Source organism: Lactuca sativa, chromosome 7, assembly GCF_002870075.4.
Source record: "Lactuca sativa cultivar Salinas chromosome 7, Lsat_Salinas_v11, whole genome shotgun sequence".
In the NCBI taxonomy this organism is placed as follows: domain Eukaryota; kingdom Viridiplantae; phylum Streptophyta; class Magnoliopsida; order Asterales; family Asteraceae; genus Lactuca; species Lactuca sativa.
The window spans coordinates 97087640-97113569 of record NC_056629.2 but is presented as its reverse complement, the minus strand read 5'-3'; positions in this window follow the sequence as shown (position 1 = coordinate 97113569).

Genomic DNA, 25930 nt, shown 5'->3' with positions numbered 1-25930 from the left:
GAGAAAGTAAAAGCAGCAAACTTTACTTTGCTTTCTTCAGGGCATGCACAAATTTCGAATACAGCTTCCATTTTCTCTATCCATTGAGATAGAGCCAATACTCCCCTAGTCCCATAAAAGGGAATAGGTTTTCTGTTGGTGAAGTCTTTGTAAGTGCATACCCCTGAACGGCCTTGACCTTGCCCATTTGTAAAGCTGTTTGTTCCTCCTCCCGATCCGTTGTTGCTCATTTGAGCCATCGATGCGGTTACAGCAGTTTGGAACATCACGACATCCATAATTGGAGGAGGTGGTGGAGGTGGTGTTGAAGTTGAGTTTCTGCATGTTGATCTACGAGGAGGCATGTTCTGGTAGAGAAAATAAGAATGAATACTATAAGTTTCTAATGTTTCGACAATCGTGTGTTAGTTGTATCTTGTAATTTGTTTTGACTTTAGTTTATGGTTTCAAGGTAGGTATAGAAATTTTTAGTTAATTCCATAAGTTCCGAGAGGTATACAAAGTAGTACTTCATATTTATATATATAGGTCACACCTGAGGTGTGTTACATTACGCTTCTTGTTTGGAAATTTTGAACTACCTAGAGGTCTTTGATTACAGATACAAAAGGAAATAAGGGAAAAACTTATATCTGAAGTCCTATTTTATAACAAAATTGTTGGGGTTTGAGCAAGCTCTACTTGCGGCGTGTTGCACGTTTGGAGCTAGATTCGGCATCCGACTGTTTGACTCCCATCAGGCGCCTCTCGAGATCTGCTTGTTGTTCCTTCATCTCTCTTATTTTTGCTAGTGTCGTTATCATTTGATTCTGAAGCGTCCCTATGTAGATTTGGGTGTTCTCATGTAGTCCTTCTTAGACGACGGATGTCTGCTGCGTTACCTTGAGTAGCAGCATTGATCTCGCGAACTCTGGCTGCTAGCTTGTCCGTCTGGTAGTTCTGGGTAGCTATGGCGTTCACAATGACAAGAAGTGCTCGATCAGCTGAGCCTCCTCCGCTGACATTGTAAAAATCTCGACACATGCCGAAGGGAGGGCGTACACCTTGCTGGCGGCTCCAGTAGTAGAGGTGGCTTCCCCACATGGGAATGGGTCCCGGTTGATATGGTCTGATTTCGGGAGGATGATGGACGGGAGGGTCGATTACTTCCGGCTCGGAGTCTGTTCCGCTAGTAATTTCCACGATCTCCTCGTCGACTTCGAATTCCTCTCCGACTTCGACTTCGAATTCTTCTTCGACTCCGTCTTCGGGTTCTTCCTCGACCTCCTCTTCGATTTCCTCTGGGTCTTCTTCTATCCAGCCGTCGTTGCCTTGGTTTGGGTAGTAGGGATCTCCCGGTAAATGGAATCCGTCCATTTGTCTGTACTACGATAGAGGTATGAGATTTTTATAAGAAAAGAAGTTTATATTTAACCACTCCCTACGTTTAACTATATCCTTACGGGGTGCAAGTGTTTCATTGTATAATTATTTTTAACAATACTCCTATAGTATTTCAAATTGGCGAATCTAAAATAATTTGTATTTGGTAAGTTTTTTTTTTGGCTTGTTGTCCACTATGACCATTCCTCAACGTACGTTGGTCAAATCTAGGATAAATATAGTTGATCAGGCTATATTTATTCTCGAGTTGCCTTAATACTTTTTAGAAACTTGTCATGATACGAGACTAATATATGCGAGTAAAAATGTATATTTTTTTTAAAAGAAAAATATATTGTTCATGAAAACGTTTTGTCAGAGGGTTTTTGGTCCCCTTTGCATTTATAGTTTGTATATCTTATGTGGTTCGATATACTTAGTTCACTATAAACAATGCTCTGATACCAATCTGTCACACCCCCAAACCAGAATGGCGGAAACATTCGGGGGTGGATGACTTCACGTAGTATCACAACAATTGAATATTGTAAAGAAAGTAACAAAACCATCATATATATATAATAAAAACGTATCTTGTTGCGTTATACACATTTGCAAAAGAATATTACAATATGATGATATAAATGTTTAATGATAAACGTCCTTAGCGTTCCTTCTTAAAAAGCTGGTGGTTACCTGTATTACTGATTCCCTGAGAAATACAAGTGGTTTCGAAAAAGTGTCAACAATTAAGTTGGTGAGTTCATAAGTGTTTTGCATTGAAAAGTATGCCCTTTTGGTAGTAAATCGATGAACGAGGTTTTCAGAAAATCCAATATTTTCTATAAATGGTTTGAAAAGTTCCCAGAATTGGACTCCGTTAGAGTGTTTCATACTTGAATAATAATGATAAACTTTGTGCTAAAAATAACGTGGAAAAACTGAATGCATATATGAATCTCGTAAATCAAACTTGTTTTTGTACTTTTATGTGAGTTTTATAACCATACTATTGACACTGACTGCCTGTAACAACATTCTTCAGGTGTTGTAGTGTTATGACATTTGTCACCCCAGACCTCCCGGTCTAACTATAACTAATAGTTTAGGTGCGGGGTTGTCAATCCCGTATAGATCTATACACAAGTATCACGCTCTCCCTCCAAGAGATTATGGTGTATAATACAGGACTTGAAATGCATACATACAAGTACGTTGAAGTTTGAATGTCTCACATTACTTGGTATAAACAGATTTACGATAAGAAAGACTTTACTTCATTGGAAAGTATTTCGTTTGTCAAGATGTATATGTAAAATGTATGAATAACTTGTTAACTATACTCATTATAGTTTCTCAAAAAGTATGTTTCCATTTAGTAAGAATAACTTGGTAATATAATAGCCCTTTAAACATAAAGATGTTTGTATAAATACTCTATAAGATAGATATTATACTTATGTTTATAAAACGATACTTTGACTTGTAATGTACTTGTATTTCCCCCCTAAAACATGAAAAGAATTGAAAGGTAGGGGTGTGAACTCACTCGTTTGGTTTGAAGAGAGAGAGGCTAGAGTTGAGCAGAACTTCGACTGCGGAAAGCTGCGCCTTCGGACTCTTCGGGGGTCTCGGTAGCATAGATCTTTCATCGGGGGCTCGGGTGCCGAAACCGAGGGTGTCGGGATGATCTCTGGAGCTTGGAAGTATGAGAGAGGGACTGGAAGCTTGAGAAGGTGTGCAAAAACCCGAGGCTCAAACCTTCTATTTATAGGGCTGGAGGATGGCGTACGCGGGGCCTACCTACGGAGCACGCTGGGCGTACGCGGTACGCGGGGCGTAAAAATGTGTCACGTCTTACGACTACGGTCTAGCTAAGCATAGAGTTGCAGCCGATGGGACTCGACTCTGGGTCTAGTACGCTGGGCGTACTCCTATATTACGTTGGGCGTAATCCCGGCTTCCGTCTTCTAAATTCTATAACTTTTGCGTACGGGCTCTGTTTTTCGCGTTCTTTATATCCACGCATAGGTGAGATTATGCTCTACAACTTTCATTTAGACTCCGTCGGCTAGTTTTGACTTTATTTTTAATGATATATTTTTAATAGGCCGAGACTCCTAAAGTCCGTTAAAAATTCATAGTTTCTTTATTCGACGTCGGTTTTCGTTTGTCTTTTTATCATTTTACTCCTATTGTGGAGATCTTGAACTTTCGTTTAGGTTGCGTTAGCTAAATAACACTCGATCTTCAATTCGAGTTTTTAGCCCTCTACTACTGTTACGAAACTTTGGAAATTCGTAACTTCTTCATACGAGGTCCAAATTGGGCGATCTTTTTATGTATGTTTACAGTTTAACGAACTCTACATCTTTTGTTTAAATACTTAAGGCTAAAATGGATTTTATTGAAATTTTACTTTTTACTTTAAATAGTGTTTTAACGGTGTGTCGTAAATATACGAGTGGTTATAATTTCTTCAATATAACCCGGTTTTGAACGTTCTTTATGTTTTTGGAAACCTTGACACGATATCTAATATTTGATGCATCCCAACTTAGATATTTGAACACTTTATTTTTGAGGTTAATTTAGTTGATTCCAAATAGTGTTCATTGTATTTGACATTTGAGCGTTACACTGCTTTTGGAAAAATATAGGGTTGTCACAGATTTCCACCAAGCCACAAATGCAAAACCCTATATAAGGGTGAGTGAACCTCATTTACACCTTTTTTCACTCTCTCTCTCTATCTACTCTCTCTCTCTAGAAGTTGCTTTCGATCCAAAAACGCCCATTTCGAGGTCCAAAATCGTAAGTAATCTATCCTACCTTATTGTTTAGCTTCATATACCTGCAAATTCGTGTTTAAATCACCCAAACCCCTCATAAACATGTGTTTACGGCCCAAGAACACTCTAGGACCGCAAACACTCATAAATGGGGTTTTGAAGCTCCAAAACCCTTCCAAATCACTCCTAGGGCTTAGATATGACTTGTGGACTTGCCTATAGGAGCTTAGAGCACCAAAACCTTGTCTTTTGAGGAGTAAACATGAGTTTACGGCCCAAGAACACTCTTGGACCGTAAATCCCTCTTCATGGGCCGTGAACACCATTTAAGGAGTTGAATTTGCCCTTAAAGACCTCCTATGGCCTGGGTAAATGTCTAGAATCAACCACCATTGAAGTAGGGGCATTAAACATCAGAGAAACTATGGACATAGGAGTTTACAGCCGTAAACCACCCAAGGATTGGTCCATGGACCGTAAACTCCCTTAAGGAGGCCAAATGATGCCCTAACTTCCCCAGATGGCTTGGAATAATGCATAGAACCTTGTATTCTTTCATTTAAGACCTTAAATCGTGGATTGAAGGACCAAGTGAGCGCTTATCACCGTAAAGTCAATGTTTACAACCGTGAACTCCCTTACATGGTTCATTTGGAGCATTAAACCCTTCCTATGCGCTAGAATTGTACTTAGCCTAATTCCACAAGTATTGTAAGACCTTTAAGCATCCAAGAACACACCACCCATGAGTTTATGGCCATAAAATCATGTGGATATGGTCTTAGGGCCAAAATCTCCATAAAGAGTTTACTCTTGAAGAGTAAACTCCCTAACTAGGCCATACACTCCCTTATTGCGACCCAATAGCCTCCTAGGACTTGACCAAAGTGTCTTCCGCACATTACGATGATTATACATGTTTAATTAGTATTATAATCACTAATTATATGTAAACATATGTCTTCATATGTTATTAGGTCATTAAGTGTGTTCAACTCTTTACTTGACACCGAGCACCCAACCGACACCTCCATCCGATCCACTTACAGCAGGTGAGTTCATACCCCTGAATTAACCTTTTAAATGATTTTAACTGCTTTTATAGGGGGAATACAAGTTGAACTGTACAGTTATTAAATAAATCACATGTGATTAATAACTATATAGCAAAATAGATTTTGAATGTTAAACTGTTTATCTAGCTTAAGATTTCCAAATCATGTTTTTGAATCGTGTTAAAGTATGAATATCCCTTTTAGATCATTAAAGGTTATCCAATGTTTTTCAAAGTTTGTTTACTAAAGAGACATCCAGTCTTAATTTCTTTCCAAAGGTTCTCTTCACTTAAATTGTTTTATAGAAATCATTTTCAAAGCTATTTATGAAAGGTTTTTCAAAGGATTCCTAAGGTTTTCAAAACTTGTTTTACAAAATGACATCAAGTCGTAAATTTCTTATGTGTAAAGGTTTTTCCAAAGGTTTTACCAATTTTTTCTTCTATGCTTTTATTTCGTTAAATGCGTGCCTATATTTGTGTAGTTATATAAATAATGTTTAAAGGACTTAGGAAGGCTAGCTCGCCCTGTCTCCTTTTCCTTATTTGGATGTGGCTTTAGGGTATCGGTTATCCATCCGAAGGTCATTTAGACATTAATTGTATATCATGTATACATGTATAGACATAAAGGTTTCCATCGGCCAGTTCATTTCCCTTGGGTAGCAAGGGCGTCCTTCTATTCGTTATTCATATATCTGAAACATTAGTAACCTTTATAGGAATAGTTAGGAGATTCTATTTACTCTTTCCAGTACGGAGAATTCCAAAGGAGTTAGTTCATTCGTGGGTCTATATCATTATTCCAGTACTTATAATAGAATTCAAAATACGAGATGGATCTTCAGGACACGAATTTCCCCCTTGTCAAGTTGGTAACCAGAGTATCCTGGAGGGAGAGCGGGCATTGTGTGTATATATCTATACGGGACCGACACTCCCACACCCTGACTGCTAGCTACAGTCCCCGACCTACCAAACCAAAGGGTGACAAATGTCACATTTATTCTGACGCTTGCATGGCATCAAGTACTTTAGTGTCAATCAGTATGGTTACGAGTATCTCCATGTTTACCTTATAATTCATGGCCTTAAGGCAACACGGTACTTTTGAAACAACCCACTTTGGATTACCGGATGTTTTAGACTTTGCTAGCTGTGTCGTTCATTCGATACTGTCTGGAGTCTGTATTTCCTTGTTTTAGACTTCGCTCGCTGTGTCGTTCATTCGACATTGTCTGGAGTCTGTATTTCCTGCTTTAGACTTTGCTTGCTGTGTCGTTCATTCGATATTGTCTGGAGTCTGTGCTTCCTTTTGTTAGACTGAGCCAGGCGTATCATTCATTTGATACTCTCCTAGAGTTTATGATTTCTTTTGCCTTAGTCAGCAGTATTACTGCTGAGGCGTATGTTATTTTTCCCTAGTATTTTTACAAGTGATACTCTCATATTTTCCTTAAAGTCAATATTGTATTTTGGTAATGATAGTATTTTGGGGAAATTACTCCTAAAAAAACCTCAATCTTTCGAGTCTTGGTAGAAGACTGCTTTTATTTAGAAAATATAGGATTTTCTAGAAGAACGCTAATACACCGTAGATTCTAAACTACTCTCTTTCATAAAGTTAATTCAAATAAAAATGTGTATTTATACAAATGACACTAAATACTTATGAACTCACCAGCATTATAAAAATGTTGATACTCGCTTTCAAAATAACTTGTATTCTCAAGTCATCGATAGAAAGGCACATCCTGGGAGCTCGTGTGAAGTCAGCCTAGAACCAAGAAGCATTTATACTATGTTCTTTATTTACTTTTGATGTTTCTATGTAATGTAACCTATGTAAAATTATTACTATTAATGCAATGGTTGTTGTACTTTGTTTACTATACTGCATATGTTGTGATACTTGACATGACGTTATCCACCCCAGAACGTTTCCGCCGTTTTGGTTTTGGGGTGTGACAAACATAGATCCCAAGTTTCTAGGGTTGCATGTACACCTGAAGGTGTGTTAGAATTCTCAAAATCCTTTAGTGGTATCAAAGCCGAGGCTTGTTTTTTTTGATGCGAAATAGCTAAAAATGTCGAAATTCCTGCTGTTTGAATAGGGGACTCGCCGAGTCCAAAGGGAGACTTGATCACTCCAAGTGTATCCTCAACCAACTCGGCGAGTCAGTTCTTGCACTAGACGAGTTGGCTAGGCAGAGTGCATATGTTCGATTTTTGCTGCTTGAAATGGACTAGAAACATTACCCTAAACCGTTTTGGTGTTTAGAACTTGTTTTAGATGGTGTAATGGTTTTTCTAATCCACTTACAATGTCTAATATCAAAATTCCATGTTTATATGTGCTCATATGTTCTTGAAATTTTGATATGAATATTCATGTTCTTATGAGTTCTTGGAAGATCGTAGGAATTATGTGCTATTGCTTGGTAGTTTAATTCTTGATCATTGACGAGTTTTAATGGAGTCCATAACTTGTCATCAAGTTATGGATACCAAAAGTCACTTTGTAATAAATCCATTAAAAGAACACATAAGTTACAAAAAATGAAGAGTCTTCATTTTTAATAAACAATAAATCATAAGTTATGAAATATGAAAAGTTTTGTAAAGTTACAAAACTTGTCATCAAGTTATGGAACATTTAAAGTCATCTAGTAAACTTTAGTTCCAACCCCAATAATTTTAAACGTTAAAATTCTACCCTTATACTTTATAATATTATAAGATAATATATATATATATATATATATATATATATATATATATATATATATGTAATATCAAGTCGTTTTACCATTAGTAGGCCTCATTCACGAAGACGATCTATAAGGGGGTATAAGGTTGTTGCCTATAAAATGGCAGCTTAATGGGTGTCCACTCACACCACCGCTTCCTTGACTGGTAGAAGGTTGTTAGCTGAACAGGTAGGACAATGACTTCAAATTCTAATTAAAAAGTATAATGATTATTATAAAGTAACTAAATGTTCTTATGAATTCCCAATCTTAGTTAATTTAGGAAAATGTGAATAAGGTGCTAACCCATGAAATTACACTTTGCACTTTAATTAAGTCGTTAGTGGAGCGTTTGTGGATAACCGGCACACTAACTTGGACTTAAGGACCTAGGCAAATGGTGACTTAAGGGTTTTCATAGGTCGATGGAGCGCGTGTGGTTAACCGGCACATCGATTGAGTGAAAAACATTAAGGGTACCAAGTAATTTGCATGGTTACTTGACACATTATTTTGTGATCCTCGGCATCCTAGTCACAAAACTTGAGGGCCACACTCGAGATTGGAACATGCAATTGAAAATTTCAATGAATCTCAAACTTGAAGGGCACAATTCGTATTAGAGCTAGAGTGATTTCCTTTTCACTCCTTTAAGAAAATCGAAGCCTATTTTTAAAAGAATATTAATTAAAAGGCCTTTTATATTACTAAAGTGTCACACCCCAAAACCAACAACGGCGGAAACGTTCTGGGGCGGAGGACGTCATGTACAGTATCACAACAATGAAAAGTAGTAAACAAGCAACAACATCATCCATTGCATTAATAATATAATTATTATACAATTGTGTTTTGTCCAATTTTGATAAACACTAAAGTATAAATCAAAGTGAAAGATGCGTCTTGATCGAGCACCATCTTCCTGAACCTTTCATTGGTACCTGTCTATGATGACCTAAGGATACAAGTAATTTTGAAAGCGAGTATCAGCTTTGAAGCTGGTGAGATCATAAGTATTTTAGTGTGTTAATTTGTAAGTAAGTAGTTGTATGTATGAATTTGTATGTAAGAATTTGTAAGTATATGAATTGTAAGTATTGGAAGTGTATATGAACTGTAAGCATGAAAATGTTTATAAAACAACTGTAAATGTTTGAAAAACCCTAGAAATCCCTATGATTCCTACTATTATATGAAGGTGTCTTCTACCAAGACCTAACTGCTCTGAATGTAGTCTTCTACCAAGACCTAACTGCTCTGAATGTACGTTTCTTGTAAAAGTGTGTAATTTTCCAAGTGTAACTATCATTAACAATGTATAGTTTTTACATTTAATGCATAAGTGAAAAGATCACTAAATATATGTAAAGGGAAAATTAATGTAGTACTGTAGTGTAGTGCTGTAAGAACTACTGCTGTACTAACTACCTTAAACCGGATTTATATTAAGGCATCATGTGATTAATTGCACCATACTATTGACTGGTAACAACGACATAAGTATGGTCGTAAAAAGGAATGATGTTTGGCACCCGCAGACCTGCAGGTCCGGCTGTAGCTAGCAGCAAGGTGTAGGATAGTCAATCTAGTATAGATCTATACGCAAACTCATGCTCTCCCTCCAAGATAATTTTGGCTACAACTCGGGCCATGACATTTAAGGCATGCTCCGATACAGTGGATCATAATTATGTCAACGTATTAATGTATATGTAATGTACGGAAAAGTTCTACGCGTGCTAGCTGTAATGTGTGTTCTCCCTCTATCTAGCAAGTATAGTAATGTACTATAATGTTCTAGCTGTAGTGTACGTGCTCTCTATCTAGCAAGTATAGTAATGTACCGTAATGTTCTAGCTGTAGTGTAGGTGCTCTCTATCTAGCAAGTATAGTAATGTACTGTAATGTTCTAGCTGTAGTGTATGTGCTCTCTATCTAGCAAGTATTGTAATGTACTGTAATGTTCTAGCAAGTATTGAATCATGAATGAACTGACTCATTGTATGGTATCGCGTTCTAGTAATAGTTCTAGTATCTTCCTAAACTACCCGTATGGTAGTTTACTAGTAATCTAACTGGTACGTATGGACATGGATGTATACCCTTGCTACCCGAGGGCATGGGATGAACTGGAAGGGCCTTTATGACTATATATGTACATATGTTATATAACTAATATTTAAACAACCTTCGGACGAGTACCCGATATCCCACCAGACCACATCTCAAGCGCGAAAAGGAAATAGGGTGGATAGCCTACGTAAGTCTTTTAAAAATTTCTTATATAACTATACATATAGAGGCATGCAATTTATAATATAAAAGCATAAATAAGTTTTGTAAAACCTTTGAACATAATTATTATCTTAAGAATCATTTAGTATAAAGAAACATTTGTTTGAATCACAATTGTATATAAGTTTGAAATAAAACATACAGAGTAAAATGTACAGTGTAAAGAGGAGTTTTAAACACATAAAGTGTTTATGAAAAACATTTGAAGTAAATTGTTTGGTATAACGGCTAATGAGTAGCCAACCATTTGTATGTTGCTTATTAATCACATGTGATTAATATAATAACTAGCATTATTCTACTTGTATCCCCCCATAAAACATTTAAAAATAGTTAAGACATTGATTAAGGGGTATGAACTCACCTGTGGTAAGTGGATCGGAAGGAAGTGTCGGATAAGTGCTTGGTGTCAAGTGAAGACTTAGACACGCACAATGATCCTAATAACATATAACGATATATGTATATACACAATTAGTCTTTAAATAACTAATAAACAAAGTTAAGACACTCTAGGACATGCTAAACACTTTATACAAGTGTTATACGTCTCAAGGGTTGCATTTAAGTGTTGTAGGGAAAGGCTAGTGTGTTTGGGGTTCAAGGGTAACTCCTTTGGATTTTACGGTCTTCATGACCATTACCCAAGGAGTTTACGACAGTCAACTCAAGGGTTTACAGTCGTAAACTCTACACTTTTTGACCATTTGTTGTTTTGAAGGCTACTAATCTATTCCAAGCATTCCTACTTCGTGAATTAGCCTTAGGAAGTGTTGTGTGGCATCAAAACACTCCTAAATCGAGTTTACGGTCTAAGGACCATTTCTCATGAGTTTACTACCTTAAACTCATGATTTTACTACCTTAAACTCCTAAGTTTATGGTATTTGGGGTTTTCAAGTCCTTAGCTCAATCATGGCACTAGTCTAGGTTAGATTTAGCCATAAGGAACAACCATGGGACTTTTAATGGATATTTACACACTTTTTGGGGTGTTTATGGTTTTGGGACATCCCTAGACCGTAAACACATAAAAGTGGTGGTTTTGGTGCTTTTTCAAGGCTTAAACACTATAAGGAAGGGTTTAAATATGTCAAGGATGGTTTAAACATCAAACTAGGGCTTAGATAAGGACTTAGGCACACTTTGGTGCCCTTTATGGTGTTTACGGCCCAAGAACATTCTTGGACCGTGAACACCATAAATCTTGTGTTCTTGACATATTTTCTGGATGTTTAAATGTAGTACTAGCTCAATAATGCTCAAGGATGGAAGTACCTACTACTAGAATGCTTGATTTGAGCTAAAAGGCCAAGAACACTTAGTGTGTGTTCTTGGTGTTTTGGAAAATCTAAACAAAACACATAAATGAATAGATGAATAGATGCACAAACACTAGATTAAGTGTTTTACTAACTTGAAATGGTTAGAACACTTACAACTTTGAAGATTTGGGATTAAATCTTATTTGATACTTGAGAGGATATTTTGGAGTTTACTCTTTTGACTTTTGGGGAGTAAACACAAATGACTAACTTGTTGGGGAGTAAACTCATACATAGGCATGACTTTACGGTTTTGGTGATTTCTAAACCCAAAACATAAATGTTTGGTCGGGTGTTTCTAATACACGGAGTGTTTGCGGTTTTCAAAAATCAAAACCCGAGACGATACTTTCTTTCACCCGTTCGTTTAAAAATAATATTAAAATAATCGAACGAACTTTATATTTCTTAGAAATAATAAATAATGACAGTGACTTATGATATGAAGGGGTTGACTTTTAGGGTTTGACCGAATGGAAATTTCGGGTTGTCACATAAAGCTCATTAAAACAAGGAAAAATGGCATAAGCTTATTCTTTAAGCATTTCAAACAGTGTTTGAGGCTCTAATAGAAATCGAATACTTGTCGCAAATGAATATCATCATTGGTCCCAAACAATGGAAATATATTTAAAGAGACTAGGAAGAGATGTTTGAAGATCTATAGAAGATGGACCTCATGTCTCATTCTCACTCCAATTGCTACTGATGCTGCTCATGTAATACTTAAAGGTGGTACGGCCGCCATGAACACCCACCAACGATGATCTCGATAAGTTGGAGAAAGATGCAATTGCCTTCTATGAAATTTCAAATGGCATTCCTCTAGATAACTTCGATATCATATCAACCATACATTTGCCAAAGAAATTTGGGAGGTACTCAAAAATCTCTACCAAGGTTCTGAACAAATGCAAGAGAAGAAGCTCACCAATTCTCTCAACGAGTTCAACAACTTCAAAGCACTACATGGTGAAAATCATGATGACTCCTTTAAGAGATTTAACCTTATAATCACTAAATCGCAAATGCTAGTCTCGTCAGAAGTAACCATTAAACCAATCTGTAGTTTCTAAATGGGTTAGGAATACAATGGAAGACTGGAAAAATGATAGTAAAAGGGGATAAGAAGATCCAGACTCTTTCTTTGTTCAAACTCTATGGTGAACTTCATGCTCAATACTTCCGCTGTCTTGAAAGAGTGTGGACATATCGGAGGATCACTTTCTCTAATGGCTCAAGCTCCTCAGTATGCCATAAAAGCACTGCAATATCCCGATCCCGGAGATTCATCATATCAACATCCATAATAAAATGCATTGCATTCATATGAGGCAGATATCGAACTACATGATGAGGAAGAATTCTAAAATGCCCTAGCCCTCATCAGTCAATAGTTCAACCGACTCCTACCACCCTCTTTTCGCAAAAATCAACAGATCAGTAAACCACCTTTCAACAAAAATTGCAACTCGTAAAACAATCATCAACGATACCCCAGCAATCCTCATCGCCAACCTCAGCCTTAGAACACTCCTCAAATGATATCTGATCATAAAGAAATTTTGCTGACAAACAACACACCAGACTCCGGTACTACTACCGAAGAAAACAATTATGGAGTTCTTATATGGCACAAATGTCACAAGGAAAATCATTTTGCAAGAGATTGCAAAGACTTTATTATATCTTAGAATGGTCCATGAGATCGAAGATAAGGAGAAGGAAAAAGTAAAAGCATGTGTAGCCCAATTTCGTAGGGATCATGAGGTTTGGTCTTCGGGTGATGAAGTTGAGGAGCCTGACAACAAAAGAAAGAAAGGAAAGATATGCATGGTTGGATCAAGTTAAGAAGATGATTAAACCAACCTAAAGAAAAAGTAATGCTACATGGCAATGGAAGGGACCCTCAACATCTTTGAACGTGTAAAACTTGTTATTCAATCTAATAACTATAGCATGCATGATTGTGAATCTCACTAGAAAGACTTAATGAAACTTGTGTTTTCGTTCTTACTACTACAACAAAGCCTTATATGAAAAGAACATAGCAACCCAAGATTTGTATCACTTGAGAGGAAGACTAAAAGACAAGAAGCTTAAGCTCAAAATGTTAGAAAAAGACTTGCTATTAGAAACGGATGCTAGGTTACTCAGTGACACTCAGTTAGAAATTGCTTTCAATCAACAGAATTTAGCCTGCAAGGAAACTGTACATCTGAATCAATTAATTGAGAAGTTCTTTATTGAAAGTGATACCATTGAAAATTTAGTTAGTAATGCGACTATTGATATCAAATATATATGGAGATGGTCAAATAACTAATCTATCAAAGAGAAGTCTCCTCCTCAGTTTGATGCCAAACATCCGTACGTCCAACCAGACCGGACCTTTCATTACTCAATCAATGACAAGACCTTTTCCGACGACATTCGATGTCACTTTGGTAGACTCCATGACCTTAGTAACAACTATGTGATCAAGGAGATATATGCAAAATCCTTTGGAAATGCATAATGTTTTTTTCCTGTCATTGGTATGATTAGTTCGGATTCGTAATCTAGTTCCGAAGTGGACGATAAAGTTGTTTTGGAAAGATCGGAATCATTCTCAACCTTTATTGTTGATGAAGAAATAATTGTAGAAGGATCATCTCAAACCTCTAAAAAAGTCACAACAAGGACTTACCTTTCACCTACTTTGCGGTACTTCAATCCTCATTACCAACAAAATGTCATCCCCCAGACCATATTGAAGTCCACGTTGACTCTTCATTCTTTCCCACATGAACTTGACATTAACAACTTTAAGTTTGGACAGTGCTCCCAAAATCTTGAACTCTGTAGTTTTGATGAATCACCATCGAGGTCAATGTCTAGATCAAAGAACCTTAAAATGCCCCAAGTAAATGCTTCTAACGTTTGTCACACCAAAACTTGAGGCAAAAGGGGCTCTGAAAAATGTAGTCAGATCCCGGCTTGAAAGGCGGGAAGCTGAGTCGAAAATTAAATCTTTCAATACTTTGGCCAATTTTACAAACAAAAGGAATTTGAACAAATCCACCAGTGCAAAATCTTTTCGAAATAACACTAAAATCGATGGATCTGGTCAAAGAGAATGTACAGTGGCTAAATCTTTCAAAACCAACAACACTGTACCAACCAAAAAAAGGTCAAGTCTTTGTCTAATCTTCGTTAAAATAATAAAAAATAAAGGGTATTTTGCACACTCCACTCTTTTCAAAATCCCATGAACCCATCAGGAAGTCAACACCTACATTTAGGTCCCTTACCAAATACCCCAGACAAAGACATCACCCTCCAGACCTATTTATCATGTCCATTATGTGGTTCAATGAAAAGAAAGTCACTTTTGGCTTCTACCTACTGGCAAAAAGGACATGTCAAATCCTAACTCAAAATTTCCAAAAGAACGTGAAACATCATGGATACAAACAAATACATAGAGAAAAATCTCTTCATCATTCCAACAACAAAGCATCTTAAGTCACCATCCGCATACATACACCTGATAGGAATGTTTCCTATGCTACTACGTGCCCTAAACTAGTTTGGGTTCCCAAATTAATCAACAGATTATCCATGCTATATGCAAGGAGGACCATGAAGAAGAATAGTTGATTGATATTGACTGCTTCTTGCACATGATCGGAAGGTTAGACTACCTTTATGACTTCAGGCCAGTCATTGGTGGTGGACAAGTCACCTTCGGTAATAATATGAAAGGTAGAATAAGGGGATATAGTGTGTTAACTAGGGGAAGATTCTCCATTCAATGAGTAGGTTACATAGAGAGCTAAAAACACAATTTGGTCAGTGGTGGTTAATTGTGTAAAGAAGGTCATCGGGTGGAATTTGAGACCATGTATTGTTACATCATGACAAATGATAGAGAAAAGTGTTTGATCATGTCCAAAAAACTAAAGGAACAATGTACCCACTAGATGTTCCCTAATCATCAGCAAACCACGTATATGCTTCTTGTCAAATGCACTTTCTGAGGTCAGCTGGTTGTGGCATCTGAAGCATCTACATCTCAACTTCAGATACATTACCAATTTAGTAACTTAAGAGCTGGTCCTAGGACTGCCAATTATGATATTCAACAATGATACTCTATGTTCGGTACGTGAGTGTGGTAAGCAAACAAAAGGAATCCTTTGATAATTGATTCATCAATTGTTGAACCTCTGTAGCTCCTTCACATAGACCTCTGCGGTCCTTCAATTCTAGTCAGTATTTATCATAAATGATACATTCTGGTTATAGTTGATGACTATACTCATTTTACTTGTGTCTTCTTTTTAACACATAAGTAAAACACACCGCATGTACAAAACACCATATAAAGGTCTGAAAAGAGAAAACACAATGTACGTTTCTTTTATATTTTTTGTTGCATGTGTTTCACGGTAAAAAAAGGGATCATCTCAACAATTGTGCACCAAAATCTGATGAAGGTATCTTTTTAGGTTATTCAACAAGCAAGGTTGCATATCGTGTTCTTATCATGAAAACAAGACTAATAGTTAAAAGCTTCGATGTCAAATTCGATGACTATTATGTCTGCTGCACTACTCCCATTAAAGAAAAAAAGCTCATCCTAGTTAAAAAAATTGAGACTGAATGGGATCCAAGGACGAAGAAGTTGACCAAGTGACTAATCAATCAACTTTCTTTGAAGAAGTTGACCTAGTGACCGAATGGGATCCAAGGACGAAGAAGTTGACCTGGTGACCGAAAGGGATCCAAGAACAAAATGTTTCTCTGATACATGTCTACCTAGTGAACAATCAATATAATGTCTTTGAAGACTCTGAGTACGAAGAAGTTGAAACCATTGAGACCGAATGGGAACCAAGAATAGTAAATCACTCATCGGTTCAGGGGGAACCATCATTAGTCAAGGGGGGACCTTCATCTTCAGTTGTTGTACAAATCCCAACAGTTCAAGAATCGTCTGCGGGATGTTCATGAGCCAAGGGGGAACCACCATCAACGAATAGACCCAAAGCCTCATATGAAATAGAGTAGATTCCCTCTAATGCACCTGTTGAATATCGCCAATCTCGTCTATATGTTTGGATGAAAGATCACCCACCTGGCCAAGTCATCAGAAATCCATCTACATGTATACAAACTCGTTCTTCTTCAAATTTAACTAATCATTGTCACTATGCAACTTTTATATCATCAATTGAGCCCAGAACTATGAAAGAGGAACTTCTATAGCCTGGTTGGATTGTTGCAACGCAATAGGAATTGGTAGAGTTTTGAAAAAAACAAGGTTTGGAAACTTGTATTGAAGCCTAAAAGTCACATTGTAGTTGGAATCCGATGGGTTTACAAGAACAAACTGGATGAATCAGGTGATGTGATCCGCAACAAAGTGCGATTGGTCACCAAAGGGTATAGTCAACTAGAAGGAGTTGACTATTATGAAACTTATGCTAAGGTAGCAAGGATGGAATCCATATGCATCTTTCTCGCATATGTGGCCCATAAAGCCATCAAAGTCCATCAAATAGATGTAAAAAGTATTTTTCTTAATGGCGAATTGAAAGAAGAGGTGTATTTAGAGCAACCTCCAGGCTTCGAAAATTTAGTTTTTCCCAATCATTGATATAATCTAGAGAAAGCTATCTATGGTTTAAAATAGGCACCAAGAGCTTGGTATGAAACTATTTCAGAGTTTCTTCTCAACTCGAGGTACAAACGATGTGTAATAGACCCTACCCTTTTCAGACGAGAATTTGACAACCACTTAATGCTTGTGCAAATCTATGTGGATGATATTATCTTTGGTTCAACTGATCAAGGAATAATGGATGATATGGCTAAGCTAATGACCAACAAATTCCAAATGATCATGAATAGAGGGATTAATTTCTTTCTAGGTCTTCAAGTCAAGCAGTGTCACACCCCAAAACCGGAATGGCGGAAACGTTCGTGGGTGGAGGACATTTTGTACAATATCATAACAATGCAAAGTAGTAAACAAGCAACAACATCATCCATTGAATTAATAGTATAATTTCATACAAGTGTGTTCTTTAATAGTAGTAAGACACCAAAACTTAATAATCAAAATAAAAGACGAGTCTTGAAGATGCTCCGTCTTCTCAAAACCTGGTCATCGGTACCTGTCTACTGGTGACCTTAGAATGCAAGCTATTTTGAATGACTTGATCAACATTTAAGCTGGTGGGTTCATAAGTATGTAGTGTCAATGTTTGTATAAGTTGGATGAAAATGTTTGTAAATGATGAATGTAAATGGTTGTATATGTTTGAAAACTCCTAGGAAATCCCATATTTTCTACTAGTATAAAAAGTAGTCTTCTACCAAGACCTGACTGTTTCATGTGTTTGTTTCTCTGTAAAAGTGGATTCTTTTCCCAAATATGACTATCATTACCAAAATATAGTTTTATATCATCCTTTATGTGAGAAGATCACAATTTGAATATAATGGGAAAATGTATGTGTACTTCAGTATTATTTGTATCAACTAATAAAGTAATAACTACGTTAAAACCATTGGTTTCATTAAGGAAAAATATGGTATGATTGTTACCTTACCAAACTGACTATAACACGATGATGAAAGACACCGGAAGAAATGACATTTAGCACCCGTTGACTTGAAAATCCCATTGTAGCGAACAAAAAATGTGTAGGATAGTCAATTCAGTATGGATCTATACGCAAACTCACACTCTCCCTCCAGGAGATCCTAGTTACAAAACGTGGCATAAAGAAATGGTCGATGTGTCATGAAGTAGTATGTCACATTATGTTATCTCTGAATTTTTTTGTAGTATACTTGTTATAGTAATGGTATTCTATGTTTAGTATCCTTTGTACAGTATTCTCTGCTATAGTATTCTCTGTCTAGTATTCTCTGTTATAGTATTCTCTGTTATACTATTTGTATATGATAGTATTCTCCTAACCTATACCTATTATAGTTTACTAGTAATTTCTATAGTTTGAATGGATGAAGGTATACGTTTGCTACCCAAAGGTACTAAACTGACTGATAGTACTTTTATATCTACATATGTATACATAATATATATCTAATATTTAGACGACCTTCGGACAAATAACCTACCCTAAGTCCACTTCCAAACAACGAAAAGGAAATAAAGCGAGTTAGCAGTCCTAAGTCTTTTAAACACTATATATATAACTATACATATATGGACATGCTTTTGACAATATATATAAGTTTAAAAGACGTTTTGTAATACATTTAAAGAGTTTAAAAATAAATATTAATGACTTGATGTCAGTTTATAAAACAATTTAAAAGCAGTTTGATTGATAATACAATTTTAAAGTATAACAAATCATTTGTTTGAAACACAGTTTGAAGTATATGAAATCCTTTGTTTGAAACATAGTTATAAATAACATGTGATTGATTATATAACTAACATGTTTTCTACTTGTACCCCCCCCCCCCATAAAAGCATTTAAAATTATTTAAAAGATAAGTTAAGGAGTATGAACTCACCTGATAGTGAGTGATGTAAATGAACGATCGGTATAGGATGCTAAGTGTCAACTGAAGACTTGAGCACACACGTATCCTATTTAGCATATAATTACACATATATGCATCTAATTAGTGTTTATAACGTCTAATCATGAAATGAAACAACCTTAGGGACTAGTAAACACTTGTTTTGAAGTGTTAAACCATACAGGGTTGCATATAAAGTGTGTAGGGCCCCACTGTGGAGCTTACAACCCAAGTATAAACATCCGCATGAGTTCACGGCCCATGGTTTTACGGCCCAATGAGTTTACGGCCATAAACTCATGGTAATTTGTACTTATGTTTGTTTTAAGGTCTCACAAGTCACAACAAAGTGTTCTAGACTTGGTTCCAAGGCTTAGGAAGAGATTAGGGCTCATTTGCACCCTAATTAGGGTTTACGGCCCAAGGAGTACTTACAATATAGAAGCTTGTAAGGGTGATTAAGGTCCAAAAACACTAGTGTGTTTTCTTGGTGTTCTTGGTGAAATGAGGAACACTTGAAGGTCTATGAAAATGGAGTGATTTCTTGGATGAAATAAATGATCCTTACTAGATAAAGTGTTGTAACAACAAATCAAAGGAAGGAATTCTTAGATTTTTGGAAGATCAAGATGAAGAACTTGATGATACTTGAGAGAGAACGGGAGTTCTTTGACTTGAAATGAAGGGTATGAGGAAAAATGATGTAAACTAATGCATATAGCATGATTTCACGACCAAGGATGAGTTTACGGCCCAAACTCATAAAGTTTGCTCATAAAAACCTCATAATTGGGTTTAAGGCTTTATTGTTGTACGTTAAACCCTAGAAGATACTTGCTAACACTTGATTCTTGAATGCCATATGATTAAAACACCCGAACAGACTCTAAACATTGCTATAAGTTAGCAGAAATAAGTCTGACTGTGATTGAGTTAAACAACTGTACAAGATAGAAATTTCGGGTTGTCACATCATCCCCCCGTTATAGAGAATTTCGTCCCGAAATTAGAGTTTAAGAAAATAAGTAGTTACAAATAACAAAGTAAAAAGATGAGGATATTTCAGTTTCATCTGATCCTCATGCTCCCAAGTGAATTCAGGTCCTCGCTTGGCATTCCAACGAACCTTCACTATCGGGATACAACTTTGTTTCGTTTGCTTGACCGCTCAGTCCATGATCTCTACTTGTTATTCCACGAAGGTGAGGCACTCGTTGATATCGATCTCGTCGAGTTGGATTACAAGAGTCTCGTCGGACAGACACTTTCTCAAGTTCGAGTCGTGGAAAGTAGAATGTATGTTACTGAGTTTGCGAGGTAGATTCAGTTTGTAAGCTACAGGGCCGATTCTAGTGAGAATCTCGAATGGCCCTACATATCATGGATTTAGCTTTCCACGCTTTGCAAAGCATATCAAGCCCTTCCAAGGTGAGACTTTCAATAGAACGCAGTCTCCCACCTGGAAATCCAAAGTTTTCCTCCTTTTGTCAGCGTAGCTTTTCTGTCGGTCTCTAGAGGCTTTCAATCATTCCCGAATCTGAACGATCTTCTCTGTCGTTTCCCGTATGATTTCCAGACCTGTGAGAGTGCTATCAGGAACTCGTCCTTTACCTAACTATGTGTCACCCACCTCAGCCCAACACAGAGGGGATCTGCAGTTCCGACCATAGAGGGCTTGAAATGGAGAAGCCTTTATGCTCGTATGATAACTATTGTTGTAGGAAAATTCGACAAGAGGTAAATGAGTATCCCATGCCTTCCGAAATTCGATCACACAGGCTCGCAACATATCTTCCAAAATTTATATCGTCCTCTCACTTTGCCCGTCGGTTTGCGGATGGTAGGCTGTACTCATGTGCAGCCTAGTTCCTAGGGAACTTTGTAGCGAATGCCAAAACCTTGAAGTGAATCTACTATCTCTAACCAAGAAAATGGATATAGGAACACATGGAAGTCGTAGAGTTTCCCTAATGTAAGTTCTTGTTAGTTTGTCCATCTTGTCAGTCTCTTTGATTGGTAGAAAATTCATGGATTTGGTCAATCTGTGACGATGACCAAAATGGTATCAAGTCCACCCGTTGTCCTGGACAACTTGGTTATGAAGTCCATAGTAATCCGCTCCCATTTCCACTCTGGTATCTCCGGTTGCTGTAGTAATCCTGAGGGTTTCTGGTACTCGAAATTAACCTTTGCACAAGTAAGACATTTACTCACGAAGGTAGCAATATCTGCTTTCATGTTAGGCCACCAGTATAGTTTCTTAAGATCTAGATACATCTTATCTGAACCTGGGTGGACAAAATATGTAGTGTTGTGTGCTTCAGTCATGACCAAGTCTCTGAAACCTCCATGTTTCGGTGTCCACATACGATCCATGAGATATAAGGCTCTGCCACCCTTGACTTCTAAGTTTTTATTCCTTCCTCTCAAGGATTCACTCGCCCCATTTTCAGGTTTCAAGGCTTCAAGTTGAGCCTCCTTAATTTGTATGGACAAGTGTGAATGGATAGTCATAGTTAGATATTTGACTCTCCGCCCAGAGTATTCTTTCCGACTCAGGGCGTCAGCTACTACATTGTCCTTGCTGGGGTGATAAAGAATTTCACATTCGTAGTCATTGAGTAGCTCGACCCACTATCGTTGTGTCGTGTGGAGCTCCTTCTGATTGAATTTGTGTTGAAGGCTCTTGTGGTCTGTGAAGATAGTACTTTTTCTACCATATAGGTAGTGTCTGCAGATCTACAAAGCAAATACAACTTCTCCTATCTCAAGATCGTGTATTGTATAGTTGACTTCGTGTGTCTTAAGCTGACCGGAGGCATAGGCAACGACCTTTCCTCTTTGCATAAGAACGCAACAAAGCCCTTGGTTGGATGCATCAAAATACACGACGTAATCTTCTATCCCTTCTGGGAGGGATAATATCGGTGCAGTGCACAAGGCTTGTTTCAATGTTTGGAATGCCTTATCTTGTTTCTCTTCCTAGTCAAAGGGCACACCTTTCTGGGTCAATGATGTATGTGATTTTGCAATGCTAGAGAAGTTTTGTATGAATCTGCAATAGTAGCCAGCGAGACCTAGAAATTGATAAATTTATGTAGGTGTCTTCGTTGCAGACCAGTTCTCAATGACCTTGATTTTGGAAGGGTCCACATGAATTCCCTTGTCGCTAACAACGTGTTTGATCATGCCCAAAAAACTAAAGGAACAATGTACCCACTAGATGTTCCCCTAATCATCAGCAAACCACGTCTATGCTTCTTGTCAAAGGCACTTTCTGAGGTCATGTGGTTGTGGCATCTAAAGCATCTACATCTCAACTTCAGATACATTACCAATTTAGTAACTTGAGAGCTGGTCCTAGGACTGCCAATTCTGAAATTCAACAATGATAATCTATGTTCGGTACGTGAGTGTGGTAAACAAACCAAAGGAATCCTTTGATAATTGATTCATCAATTGTTGAACCTCTGTATCTCCTTCACATAGACCTCTGCGGTCCTTCAATTCTAGTCAGTATTTATCATAAATGATACATTCTGGTTATAGTTGATGACTATACTCATTTTACTTGTGTCTTCTTTTTAAGACAGAAGTCAAACACACCGCATGTACAAAACACCATATAAAGGTCTGAAAAGAGAAAACACAATGTACGTTTCTTTTATATTTTTGGTTGCATGTGTTTCATGGTAAAAAAAAGGGATCATCTCAACAATTGTGCACCAAAAGCTGATGAAGGCATCTTTTTAGGTTATTCAACAAGCAAGGTTGCATATCGCGTTCTTATCATGAAAACAAGACTAATAGTTAAATGCTTCGATGTCAAATTCGATGACTATTATGTCCGCTGCACTACTCCCATTAAAGAAAAAAAGCTCATCCTAGTTTAAAAAATTGAGACTGAATGGGATCCAAGGACGAAGAAGTTGACCAAGTGACTAATCAATCAACTTTCTTTGAAGAAGTTGACCTAGTGACCGAATGGGATCCAAGGACGAAGAAGTTGACCTGGTGACCGAAAGGGATCCAAGAACAAAATGTTTCTCTGATACATGTCTACCTAGTGAATAATCAATATAATGTGTTTGAAGATTCTGAGTACGAAGAAGTTGAAACCATTGAGACCGAATGGGAACCAAGAATAGTAAATCACTCATCGGTTCAGGGGGAACCATTATCGGTTCCGGGGGAACCATCATCAGTCAAGGGGGGACCTTCATCTTCAGTTGTTGTACCAATCCCAACAGTTCAAGAATCGTCTGCGGGATGTTCACGAGCCAAGGGGGAACGACCTTCAACGAATAGACCCAAAGCCTCATATGATATAGAGGACATACCCTCTAATGCACCTGTTGAATATCGCCAATCTCGTCTATATGTCTGGATGAAAGATCACCCACCTGGCCAATTCATCAGAAATCCATTTACAGGTATACAAACTCGTTGTTCTTCAAATTTAACTAATCATTGTCACTATGCAACTTTTATGTCATCAACTGAGCCCAGAACTATGAAAGAGGAACTTCTATAGCCTGGTTGGATTGTTGCAATGCAATAGGAACTGGCAGAGTTTGAAAAAAACAAGGTTTGGAAACTTGTACTGAAGCCTAAAAGTCACATTGTAGATAGAATCCGATGGGTTTACAAGAACAAACTGGATGAATTAGGTGATGTGATCTGCAACAAAGCGCGATTGGTCACCAAAGGGTATAGTCAACTAGAAGGAGTTGACTATTATGAAACTTATGCTAAGGTAGCAAGGATGGAATCCATATGCATCTTTCTCGCATATGTGGCCCATAAAGCCATCAAAGTCCATCAAATAGATGTAAAAAGTGTTTTTCTTAATGGCGAATTGAAAGAAGAGGTGTATTTACAGCAACCTCCAGGCTTCGAAAATTTAGTTTTTCCCAATCATTGATATAATCTAGAGAAAGCTATCTATGGTTTAAAATAGGCACCAAGAGCTTGGTATGAAACTATTTCAGAGTTTTTTCTCAACTCCAGGTACAAACGATGTGTAATAGACCCTACCCTTTTAGACGAGAATTTGACAATGTCACACCCCAAAACCACGAACGGCGGAAACGTTCAGGGGTGTAGGACGTCATGTACAGTATCACAACAGTGTAATATAATAAACAAGCAAGAACATCATCCTTTGCATTATAAGTAAAGTTTTATACATGTGTGTTCTTTACAGTTATAGACACCAAAAATATACGATCAAAATAAAAGACGAGGATTGTCTGCAGCGTCTTCTCAAAACCTGTCCTCCGTACCTGTCTACCGGCGACCTGAGAATACAAGTTATTTTGAAAGAGAGTATCAGCTTTAAAGCTGGTGAGTTCATAAGTAAATAGGTGTCATTGCTTTGTTTGTGAAAACCTGCTATGAATGCCATTAAAACCTTTAAGTGAAAATGTTGAGGTAAGTATGAAATCCCTAGAAAAACCCTTATTTTATATAAGTATGAAGTGTAGTCTTCTACCAAGACCCAATGTTTTGTATGTATGAAATGTAGTCTTCTACCAAGACCCGAATGTTTTGTATAACTGAAGTGTAGCCTTCTACCAAGACTCAAATGTTTTGTATATATGAAGTGCAGTCTTCTACCAAGACCCAAATGTTTTGTATGTATGAAGTGCAGTCTTCTACCAAGACCCAAATGTTTTGTATGTATGAAGTGCAGTCTTCTACCAAGACCCGAATGTTTTGTATGTATGAAGTATTTTTCCTTTGCGTAGACTAGTACTAAAAGTGCTTAGTCTAACTCATCGTTTATGTGAAAGATATCACAAAATAAAGTAAACAGGAAAAATATAATCAGATAGGTGTTAGCCTGAGGTACTGGTGCTAACAAAATAAATGTAAATGTTGACCGGAGGTACTTGGGCTAACATATTACATATAACCTAATGGACATCCGAAGATAGTCCAATTCTTCCTCTGTAGCAGCAGCAGGTGGAAGGAATGGTTAGTCCCTGTAAAGGTCTTCCTAGTATAAGTATTAACCGTAGGCATCCGTAGATGTTCATTACCCACTGTTGCTAACAGATGTGTTCCGGAATGGTTAGTCCCGTACGTATATCCCGAGGTACTGTGGGATATAGGCCCATCTAGGTATCCCGAGGTACTGTGGGATAGGGTCCTTTCTTAAATATTCTGAGGTACAGTGGAATAGGTAGGAAGATTTACTCAGAAGGTACTGATAAATCATCCCCGTAATGCGAGATACAAGTAATCCTATCAAAGTATACAGATAAGTGTATCTATGGAAAGGTACTCCGGTAATGCATTTACGTAATCGTGTTCATGTATCAAGAAAGTATATGTAAAGGTACTCATGTATCAGGTAAACATCTATAAGTACTCATGTATCAGGCAATGTGCTAGTATAGACTCATGAATGAACTGACTCATGTTTGATATCTTCTGACTATCCCTATGATAGCTAACTAGAAAGTATGTTGTTGTTCAAGTAGGTTTATGCAAGGTATCTAGGAGCTTTGAACAATAATATAAAGTGACTTGAAGTCATTATACAATTCAAAACTAATACTTCTGTTGTCCAAGTATTTTTAAGATAGAAAAACATTTCATGTGACTTCCTTTGAAACATGTGAAATCTACTGAGTGTAAACATAGTTATAAAATACATGAAACTGATTTAATAACATGTTTGTTCATACTTGTATTCCCCCCCATTAAAGCATTTAAAATCCTTTCAAACATTGATTACGGGGTATGAACTCACCTGTAGTTGGTGATTGGAATGAACTGAACTGTATCGGATGG